Source organism: Stenella coeruleoalba, assembly GCF_951394435.1.
Source record: "Stenella coeruleoalba genome assembly, chromosome: 10".
Taxonomy (NCBI): domain Eukaryota; kingdom Metazoa; phylum Chordata; class Mammalia; order Artiodactyla; family Delphinidae; genus Stenella; species Stenella coeruleoalba.
This window is the reverse complement of record NC_137156.1, coordinates 59,218,649-59,228,042: the sequence shown is the minus strand read 5'-3', so window position 1 is coordinate 59,228,042 and position 9,394 is coordinate 59,218,649. Positions and strand designations below refer to the sequence as shown.

At 42.3% G+C, this 9,394-nt stretch overlaps 1 long non-coding RNA gene across 2 annotated transcripts; it reads left to right on the top strand.

Annotated features, from left to right (window-relative positions):
- The first annotated feature begins 2,207 nt into the window (after nucleotides 1–2,207).
- Nucleotides 2,208–9,116, top strand: LOC307192165. 2 transcript variants are annotated; one of them, XR_013829996.1, is made up of 5 exons: nucleotides 2,208–2,483; nucleotides 2,585–2,678; nucleotides 4,627–4,725; nucleotides 6,142–6,486; nucleotides 8,485–9,116. It is a non-coding gene; the product is annotated as an uncharacterized lncRNA (long non-coding RNA). The 2 variants fall into 2 exon arrangements; XR_013829997.1 differs by having other exon boundaries at nucleotides 2,208–2,678.
- Nucleotides 9,117–9,394: the final 278 nt, after the last annotated feature.

Sequence of the window (9,394 nt, the reverse complement as noted above, 5' to 3'; positions counted from 1 at the left end):
TTGAGCAGCTGAGTTAGACAGTGGTGCCATTTACTGGAATGAATAAGACTGGAATGGGAATAGGTTTGGAGATGGAAAAGTCTAGAACTCTACTTTGGATTAACATTTGCAATAAGTGTGAGATGTACAATTAGAAACTTCAAGTAGGTGGTTTTATATATGGGCTGGACCTCTGGGTTAGTGATACCTGGAGCTGTACATTTGAGAGTGGTCAAACGAACAGAAGGTATTTAAAGCCATGGGAAGAAATGAATGTAATCTAGAGCTGCACTATCCAATACAGTAGCCACTAGCCACGTGTGGGTATTAAAATTAAATTTAAAGTGTATGTCCTTAGCCACACTGGCCAGATTCCAAGCACACAGTAACTATATGTGGTAGTTGGCTACCTTATTGGATGGTGTAGGCGTAGAACATTTTCATTGATGCAGAAGGGTCTATTGGACAGTACTGCCCCCAGAGACAGTACAGGCAAATACGAGGGCCCAGGATGAAGTCTTCTGGAATACCAACTCTACTTAGGGAATTGGACAGGGGGACACACCAAGAAGAAATGCTAAGAAAGAGCATCAGTGAGAGATTGGCAACACTACACTACCAGTGGCAACGTTATGCAGGCAGCAGTTGAAATAGGGTTGACTTTCCAATTGGGAATGTAAGGAGGTGATCATTAAAATCCTAAATATTCAAAAGCTCCCAGAGTGAAGGTGACATATACGTTAGATGAGTTCAGTATTTTAAAATAGAGAGAGAGAGAATGAATAAGAATAAGAACCCATGGAAATGGAACTATGAAAGAGAAGAAACAGTTTAGACTTACAGAAGAGGATCATGGGAGTTGATCAACCCTAGGAATTCTCTTTCAAAGATGGAAATGTTTGTAGGCAGAGTGGTGGAATGGCAAGACAAATTTTAGAAGTATCACAATGAGAGAATTAGCAAAACATGGCAAAAGATAGGTGGTCTAGGAGGATTAAGAAATAGCACGTGGAAATGGATGTCCAGTAAGGGTCTCTAGCAGATATGAAAATATCCTGGGCATTCCACATGATCTGACTTAAAACACTGGTGACGTGGCAAACCCAAAATTCACATAGGTAGGGTAGGGGAATCTGGAAGATAACTCAAAGAGATTGGAAATTATCCACTGGAGAATCTGGAACTGAGAGTATATTTTCATCAAATTTGGAAGGTGTGTTATGGTATGACAAACATTAGTCTGGTGGGATTCACGAAGTTAAGGTTAGGGCATGAAAGGTACCTATTTAGACACTTAACCTTCAAGCAACTGAGATGAAATACAAATGAGGAGCTTGTGTGACCACTAAGAGAAAATATGATATTAAGGTGCTGTACAAGAAAACAGTGCTTTCAAATATAAGCCAGGATCAGTATAATTAATTTGCAAATGACAGAAAACCCAAATCTAACTAATAAAAGTTGTTTATAGGCTCACATAACTGAAAAGTTCAGAGGTAGGACAATGTTCCAATACCTATTGAGAGGGACAGAGTTCAGACCTAGAGAAGATTCTCTGATGTTGAAAGACAATTCCTCTGCCCAGTGATTGAGATGTAAATTACTTTATAGAGTGGAAAATTGCTTCCTTACTTTAGCAGAAAGAGAAAACAAAAAGAACTGGCTTTAACCATTTTTTTTCTCCGAAAGAAGGACTATATTTGTCTGGTGGAAGTGGTATAGATATTGGAGTTAAGCAACTGAATTGTTCAGCCTCTACCCCCATTTCCAGCATACGTAGTCCAGGCTAAAGTGTGCTTAGCATGAATGCAGCTGGAAACCCGATGTCTTCTGATTTCCACTGTATTGTACCCCCTAAAGTCGATAAAAACTTATTCATTGTCAAGTATATAACATAAACTTTATTCTGTTGATAATATCAAGAGAAATGAGAAAGAACTGGTGTGAAAGAAGAAGCCAAACAGTACATTTGTCTGGCAGACAATCAGCTGGTGTCTTGGGTTGTGTCTCACACTACAGATTTCTCTTCCCACAAGAGCACCCGGTAGAAAACTCGACGTAGACTTTTCACTCTGACCCCTTCTCTTTGAGAAAATATTAACTCTGAGTGCAAGGGATCTAACTACCAGGCCCAAATTTATTTTATTATTTTCCTAGGAGGCTCAAAGGGTATTCAGGCAAATGGGGCTAAGCTCCCTTACTATTTCTGCCTTGCGGGTGGCAGATCAGATTCCCTGATGTTCCTTTGAAAAATACAAGCCTGGGTGAAGAGGAAACAAGAAAAAGAGGGGAGTGATATATGCTGGAAACTGGTGGCAAATAAGATTCAAAACAAAAAGAACCCCCAGGATATATAAAGCGAAAGTATTCTGAAAAGGTGACAGATATACCTGAGGGAAGCCGCACATGGTGATGTTAATATGGAAACTGAAAATCAACTCAGCGCAAACATAAGAGGTGGACATGGTCCATCCAGAGAGCCTCGATGCCGGCTCCACCTGCAGGTGGGGCTGGAGGCTGTTGCCCTGCAGAGTGGGAGTTGTTCTGAAAGACTAGTTCTGGTTCATGACAGCTACTCTCTGTTTCTCTTCTGTCTGTCCACTAGCTACTCAGCCCGTAGCAACTGACCTCTGCTCCCACCAAACTCCTTGAACTGAGGTTACTACCAGCGCCTGGCTTCCCGGGCTTCATCATCTGCAGTATGTATCCCTGTTGATAATTTACACCCCTTGCAAATGTCCTCTTGGCTCTCGGGTCACCACTTTCTCCTGACGTTCCTGATTTGTTAGTTCCTGCCTCCTTTGAGTTTCCTCCATTTCTGTCCACCCTCTAAAGATAAGCAGTCACCTAGGGATCCAATCTTGTCCCTCTTCTAACTCTATACAGTGTCACCAGGTGACAGGATTATTTACCCATTTGGATTAAACTATATCTGGGGGACTTCCCTGGAGGTCCAGTGGTTAGGACTCCTTGCTGTCACTGCCGAGGGCCTGGGTTCAATCCCTGGTCAGGGAACTAAGATCCCACAAGCTGCGTGGTATGGCCAAAAATAAATAAATAAAAATAAATTACATCTGGGAGCCACATGTACAAAAATGAACTTATTATCCTTACCCACAGGTACACACTAACCCCTGTTTTCTCCGCCACCTGCCCACTTGTTCAGCCCAGGAACCTCATGGAAATCTTCAGTTCCTCTCTATCCTGCACCCTTATAAATAGACTACGTTTTAATGATTCCATTTCACAGATGCAGCAGGTTGGCCATTTCCTTTCCACATCCTCTGCTCTATTTTCCATAGTTAGCACGTCAGAGTTTTGTGATAGCTGTTGTCTTTTCAATCCTCTCTCATTCTTAGATCAAGAAAATTTCCTTAAAATGAAAATCAAATCGTATCACCCTCTTTCTGGAATTCCTTTAATGATTCTCTCTTGTCTATAAAACAAAACCCAAGTTCCCCAGGTGAGTATTCAAAACTCTGTCAGTGACTGGTTATAATCTATGATTTTATGCTCTCTCTCCTCAATCTCCCACTTAAGTCTCAACGGCACCCATACTTCTCTGCTTCTCATTCTCAACCACATCTTGCTCTTTCAAGGAATGTGTGAATATATCAGTATAGGTCAGTGGTTCTCAACTGGCAGTGATTTTGCGCCTTTCTCCTAGAAGACGTTTGGCAATGTTTAGACACATTTTTTGTTGTCACAATTGGGGATAGGGCTGCTACTGACATCTAGTGGGCATCTAGAGGCCAGGGATGCAACTAAATATACTACAATGCACAGGGAAGTCTCCCACGACAAAGAATTATCTGGCCCCAAATGCCATTAGTGCTACTGTTAAGAAAATCTTGTATAGGGCAACCACATGTGGAAGTCTGTTGATCATATCTACTGTATCAGACAAATAGGTACAAAGAGAAATAGAACATCCATGTCCAAAGAGTACCTATTTACTTTATTTGCAAGAAATCACTACTTGTGTTAATATTGGATAGAAGCTCTGTGAAATGAGCTTTATGTGTGAGAATTTGTGTTGTGTTTTCTTTTGTGTTCTTCAGTTCATGCTTTTAACTACTCTTTGTCCTTAATAGTCTTTCTACCCACAAAGATGTGGTGTCTAGCATCATCTGACAACTTTTCCCATGACCCACGTGCCTTGCTTCCCTCACCTTCCTGGAAGTCTTTTTTTTTTTTAATTTTTATTTCAATCTTTTTATTTATTTATTTATTTATTTATTTGGCTATGCCAGGTCTTAGTTGCGGCACGGGGGATCTTTAGTTGCGGCATGTGGGATCCTTTAGTTGCAGCATGTGGGATCTAGTTCCCTGACCAGGGATCGAACCTGGGCCCCCTGCAGTGAGAGTGCGGAGTCTTAGCCACTGGACCACCAGGGAAGTCCCCCTGGAAGTCTTTAGAGTCAGAATACCATGAACTTGGCGAAACTGCAGACCTGAAATTGGGTTGTGAGATTTTTGTCTTGCTGTTCATGCATGATGTATGAGCAGAGGGAGGAGAACTAGGTGTGACAATAGCAATCATTTTGTCTCAAAACAAACCAGTTAAAGTGTAAAGATCCACCAGCACATATAGTTTTATGCAGTTGGGAATCTGTGGTCTAACCAGTGGCAGCTGTTGTGTTGCAGGCATTGTCATTAATGAGTGTACCTCGCAGAATCAATCCACAGCAGGATCCCTGTTTTCCAGTGATGAACTAAGTAGCTGACACAGAGTGGGGTTTGGAAGTAGGTTACTATTATAATACTGTAATATTTGGGACATGCCTTATAACTTGGGATGTACTTTTAACATGACTACCATTCTTTTTTTTTCCCAACTTACCTTCTCCCCACCCTTGCCAGAGCGATAAAATTAATGAAGAATCTTAAAATCCATTGATATGTCTTAGGAAAAAAATAGTAGTAGGGAGTCATCAAAATTTATTGTTAAACCATCTGTAAGTCTTGTTTCAGTTTTGTTCCTTTGACTCATTGACTTTATTGCTGAAAAGGACATTTGAAGTTGTCTAGTCCAACTATCTTATTTCTAAACAGGAAAAAAATAGAGGTTGAGAGTTAAGGACTTTTTCAAGGTCTTCCAGTGTTTGCCTGCATTTTTTTTTTTTTTGAGGAGTGATAGCATCTTTATTATTGCTGTTAATGGAACAAAAGGTACCTAATCACACCAGCTTCTCTTTTCAAAGAAAACTACAGATATCTTAATAACATCACATATCAAAGAGTAGTTACTTTTGCTGCCTTCTATTAAAAGCAGTTACATGCTAGGAAACAACACATTGCTCACACATTGCCAGGAGCATGGAGGGAGCTGAATAGACCGAATAGCATCAGTCTATTCTTATCACATGAAGCCAGACACAGTCAACTCTCAGTAAGCCATTCGCACAGAGGGAACACTGATAATTCACAATAGTTATATCTGCCATTTGCATGCATCACATAGTTTGTCTAGGCTCCTATAAAATTAATTTAAATTAAAAATATGATCCTTAAGCCAGTGTCAACACATGACAAGGAGCATGAGGTAATGGTGCCGGGGAGGCAGGGAAACATCAGACTAGTATTAGTACTGGGCCACTGGCTAAACTAAAGGCACACCACACATACGTGGAGAACTTAGCCAAGAGTGGCTGGGAACTTCAGTATATTGTCACTCTTTCTAGATTGGTTTTATATTGGGAGGTATGTTTTTCAACACACCGTATGTACATTTTGTTTGTTTGTTTAGTGGGCAAATTGATTCATTCAGTTCTGTCACTTTATGAGTATAATTTTACTGGGTCGTATTAATAGAAATACATTAATACTCTACATAAGCTAGGTAGCATTGAGTACACAAGAATAAAGTACTTAAAAGGGCAAGATCACATCAATAGCCTTTCCTTGTCCTGTGGGACAGATAAGGGGATCTTGAATTGAGGTTTTTGATAATAGAGCTTTAATCGGCACAGTCATACTACGGAGAGATGCAGTGGTGTTGAAAAGCACAGGCTATGGATTCAGTCTCGCTCTAATGATGCCTGCATCTTTAATAAACATTTTCCTATCTCTGGTGTGTAGTCTCTAGGGAACTCTGTTTACAGTTTGGGGGCTCCACATTTCTTCTTGGCTTCTAAATCCTGTATCCATTATCTCCCCCAGCTTCCTCTCCTGGATGCTTTCCTGCGATCCTGTGATTATGAATCTAGATTCATGGAACGTCCAGTTTTCTCAGGCTCCTTACTGGAATGATCTCTGCGTTGTCTTAGCATTCTGAGATGTGCCTGTTATCTTCCTCTTGTGAGCAGAGAATCATGCTGCCAGTACAAACAATGTTAAATGTGAAAACAGAACCTGGGGGAGAGGTTCTTTATGGGAGTTGCGATCAGTCCATCTTGCTGATGTATCATTCTCTGCCTTAAGCTACTGAGAATCATACTTTTCTCCATAAGAAGAATTGAAGAAGCTAGATGATGACAGGTTGTGTCCCTTAAAACCAAGCCTCAGGTGAGCTTTGTTCCCTTTGACCTCTGTCCACTTGAGTTTTGAGGTAAGCCAGTGCAGGTACTTCATGGAAACTGTGTCCGAGGTAAAGATGCATCCATCTATATTCACCAAAAGGAGGCTCTGAGAGGTTTCAGGTAAGACAAGATAGGTACAGAGAAGAAGTACACCTGGCCTGAGAGGACAGGATGAAGCCTGGAACCCGAGTGGTGGCAGCAAGAATTACCCTTAGGACATGGGTGTACATGAGGACAGGCATAAACTAGTCATATGGAAACTCATTCGCTTATTCTCTTATTAACCAACATTTGAATATATTGGCGTAACGCCAAAAATGTGGGATATTCTAACCAACATTTAGAAATGTTATAATTGATGATTTGGCGTCCATTGATCATAGGGTCAAACTAACAGCCGAAGTTGATTATATTTCCCCTTTGGATGTGCAAAAATCCTATTACAAACCTTCCAACCACAGACCCCAACATCTGTGTTTTGCTTCCTGCCCAGCAGGAGGACATGCCCACCTAACAACTTCCCACCGCTCTAGTAATAGAGGCTTTTGCCTGTGCTTTCTGCCCCCTCCTCTGCCTCCTGACTGACCCCATGGTGCTTCCCATGGGCCCCCTGCATGGTGTGGCATGCCCCCTCTTTTCAGGAACTGTAAGTACTTCTTCTTTCCAAGGCAGTTGTCTTCTTGTCTGTGACCTTACCATACATGATTTCTAAAACTCCTGGGTGTATGTTAAACACGGATGAACCCCACAATGTATAAATTTTTATGGCAAGTAATGGTAAATGCTATGAAGGATAATAAAGCAGGGAAGGGGTATAGAAAGGGATAGATAGAGTGATCAGGGACAGACTCTGATGAGGGGACATGTGAACAAGAGACCAAAGTAGGGAGCGAGATGTGCTGATATTTAGGGGCAGCGTTTCAGGCAGAGGGAATAGCAACTGCTGGGGCCGAGGAGGAGGGAACATGCTTGGACCGTGTCCATAGGGAGGTGGTGAGGCTTCGGTGCTTAGGCGCGGGATGGGTTCAGCATATGGCAGGTGGACTGAATTGTGTCCCCCCCCCAACTTTATATGTTAAAGCCCTAACCTCCAGTACCTCAGCATGTGACTGTATTTGGAGACAGGATCTTCAAAGACATAATTAAGTTAAAATGAGGCTGTTATAGGGTGGTCGCTAATCCAGTCAGACTGGTGTCCATATGAGAAGAGGAGATTAGGACACAGACCCCAGGGGTGCACATGCATAGGGAGGTGACCGTGTGAAGTGGCAGCAAGAGGTTGGCCATCTGCAAGCCAAGGAGAGAGGCCTCAGAGGATACCAGCCAGCTGGCACCTTGATCTTGGACTTCCAGCCTCCTATACCATAAGAAAATTAATTTCTGTTAAGCCATCCAGTCTGTGAAATTTTGTCATGGCCTAGGGCTAAATCATGATGGCCAAATGTTACCTTGCAGTTATGGTTAGTTAGTCAGTGTGGGTGGAAGTTTGATCTGTGTTCTCCTGGCCCAGTGTGGTTTTCTCTAATCTTTTATATTGCTTATGTTTTCAGGTAATTTGCAAGCTTCGTGATAGCATTCCTCACATACCCCTAAGTTGGAATATCTAAGTTATTTGATTTAATTTTTTGTTTGACATTTAATTGATGATGAGGAGTCTCACCAGCCCGCCCAACCCAATATCCTTTTCACTTTTCATTCTTTTTTGGTCTTCTGAGGCCATTCCCATGATCAGATTTCCATTTTCAACAATGTTACTCTCTTGGACCAACCATAATTATCCCGTCTTCTTTTGCATCTTTGGCCGTGAGACCAGATGTAGCCCCTTTCCCTTTTGGGTCCCAGGGCTTTTCCTTGTCTTTCTTCATTCCCTATGCTCTGTGAAACCAATTTGTAAACATACAAAAGCTGTGCATTTACAGCATACAGTTGTATCTTTGATGATCTAGTTCCCTCTCTAACATTTGCATTTATTATTTTTTCTCAGGTTGTGAAATCAGGGCTGAATTTGTGCTTTTAGGCCTCAAAATAAGACATTTCTGAGAAAAGTGAATCCCGTGGCTTGGCCTCAGAGGAACATTAAGAGACCTTCCCCAGGGACCTGGTTTTCAAGTTACCTGTGAATCAGAGAGCAAGATAGAGAGGCCTTCAGGAAGTCTCATAAGGGATGGAATGAAGAAAAATAAGAGAGATTCAGCAAAGGAGAGAGTAAATAATGAGAAAATTCCTATAAAAAATAGGAGTGGCTGCGCCCATGAGCCATGGCCGCTGGGCCTGCGCGTCCGGAGCCTGTGCTCCGCAACGGAAGAGGCCACAGCAGTGAGAGGCCCGCGTGCTGCAAAAAAAATAAAGAAAGAAAGAAAAATAGATGTCATGCACATAAGAGATCAGAAAAAAATGTTGGGGTCAGTTCACACATCTGCAATTTCCAGGTGTGTAAAGAGTGTGGCAAAGCCTTTAACTTCAACTCAGCACCAGCAAGTCAGCACTGGAGAGAAACCTTTTATTTTTTTACCTGTACGCGGGCCTCTCACTGTTGTGGCCTCTCCCGTTGCGGAGCACAGGCTCCGGACGCGCAGGCTCAGCAGCCATGGCTCACGGGCCCAGCCGCTCCACGGCATGTGGGATCTTCCCAGACCGGGGCACGAACCCGTGTCCCCTGCATCGGCAGGCTGACTCTCAACCACTGCGCCACCACGGAAGCCCGAGAGAAACTTTTTAGATGCAAGGACTACAGCAAGGCCTTCAAGCAAAAAGTCAGCTTAAATCAATATCAATGGATCCAAAAGAAAAAAAGAAAAGGAAGGAAAAAAGAAAAAGAAAACCCCAAGATCAATGGATCCACCCTTGGGTGAAGCCCTACAAATGCAGAGTGTGGGAAAGGCTTCAACAAGAGT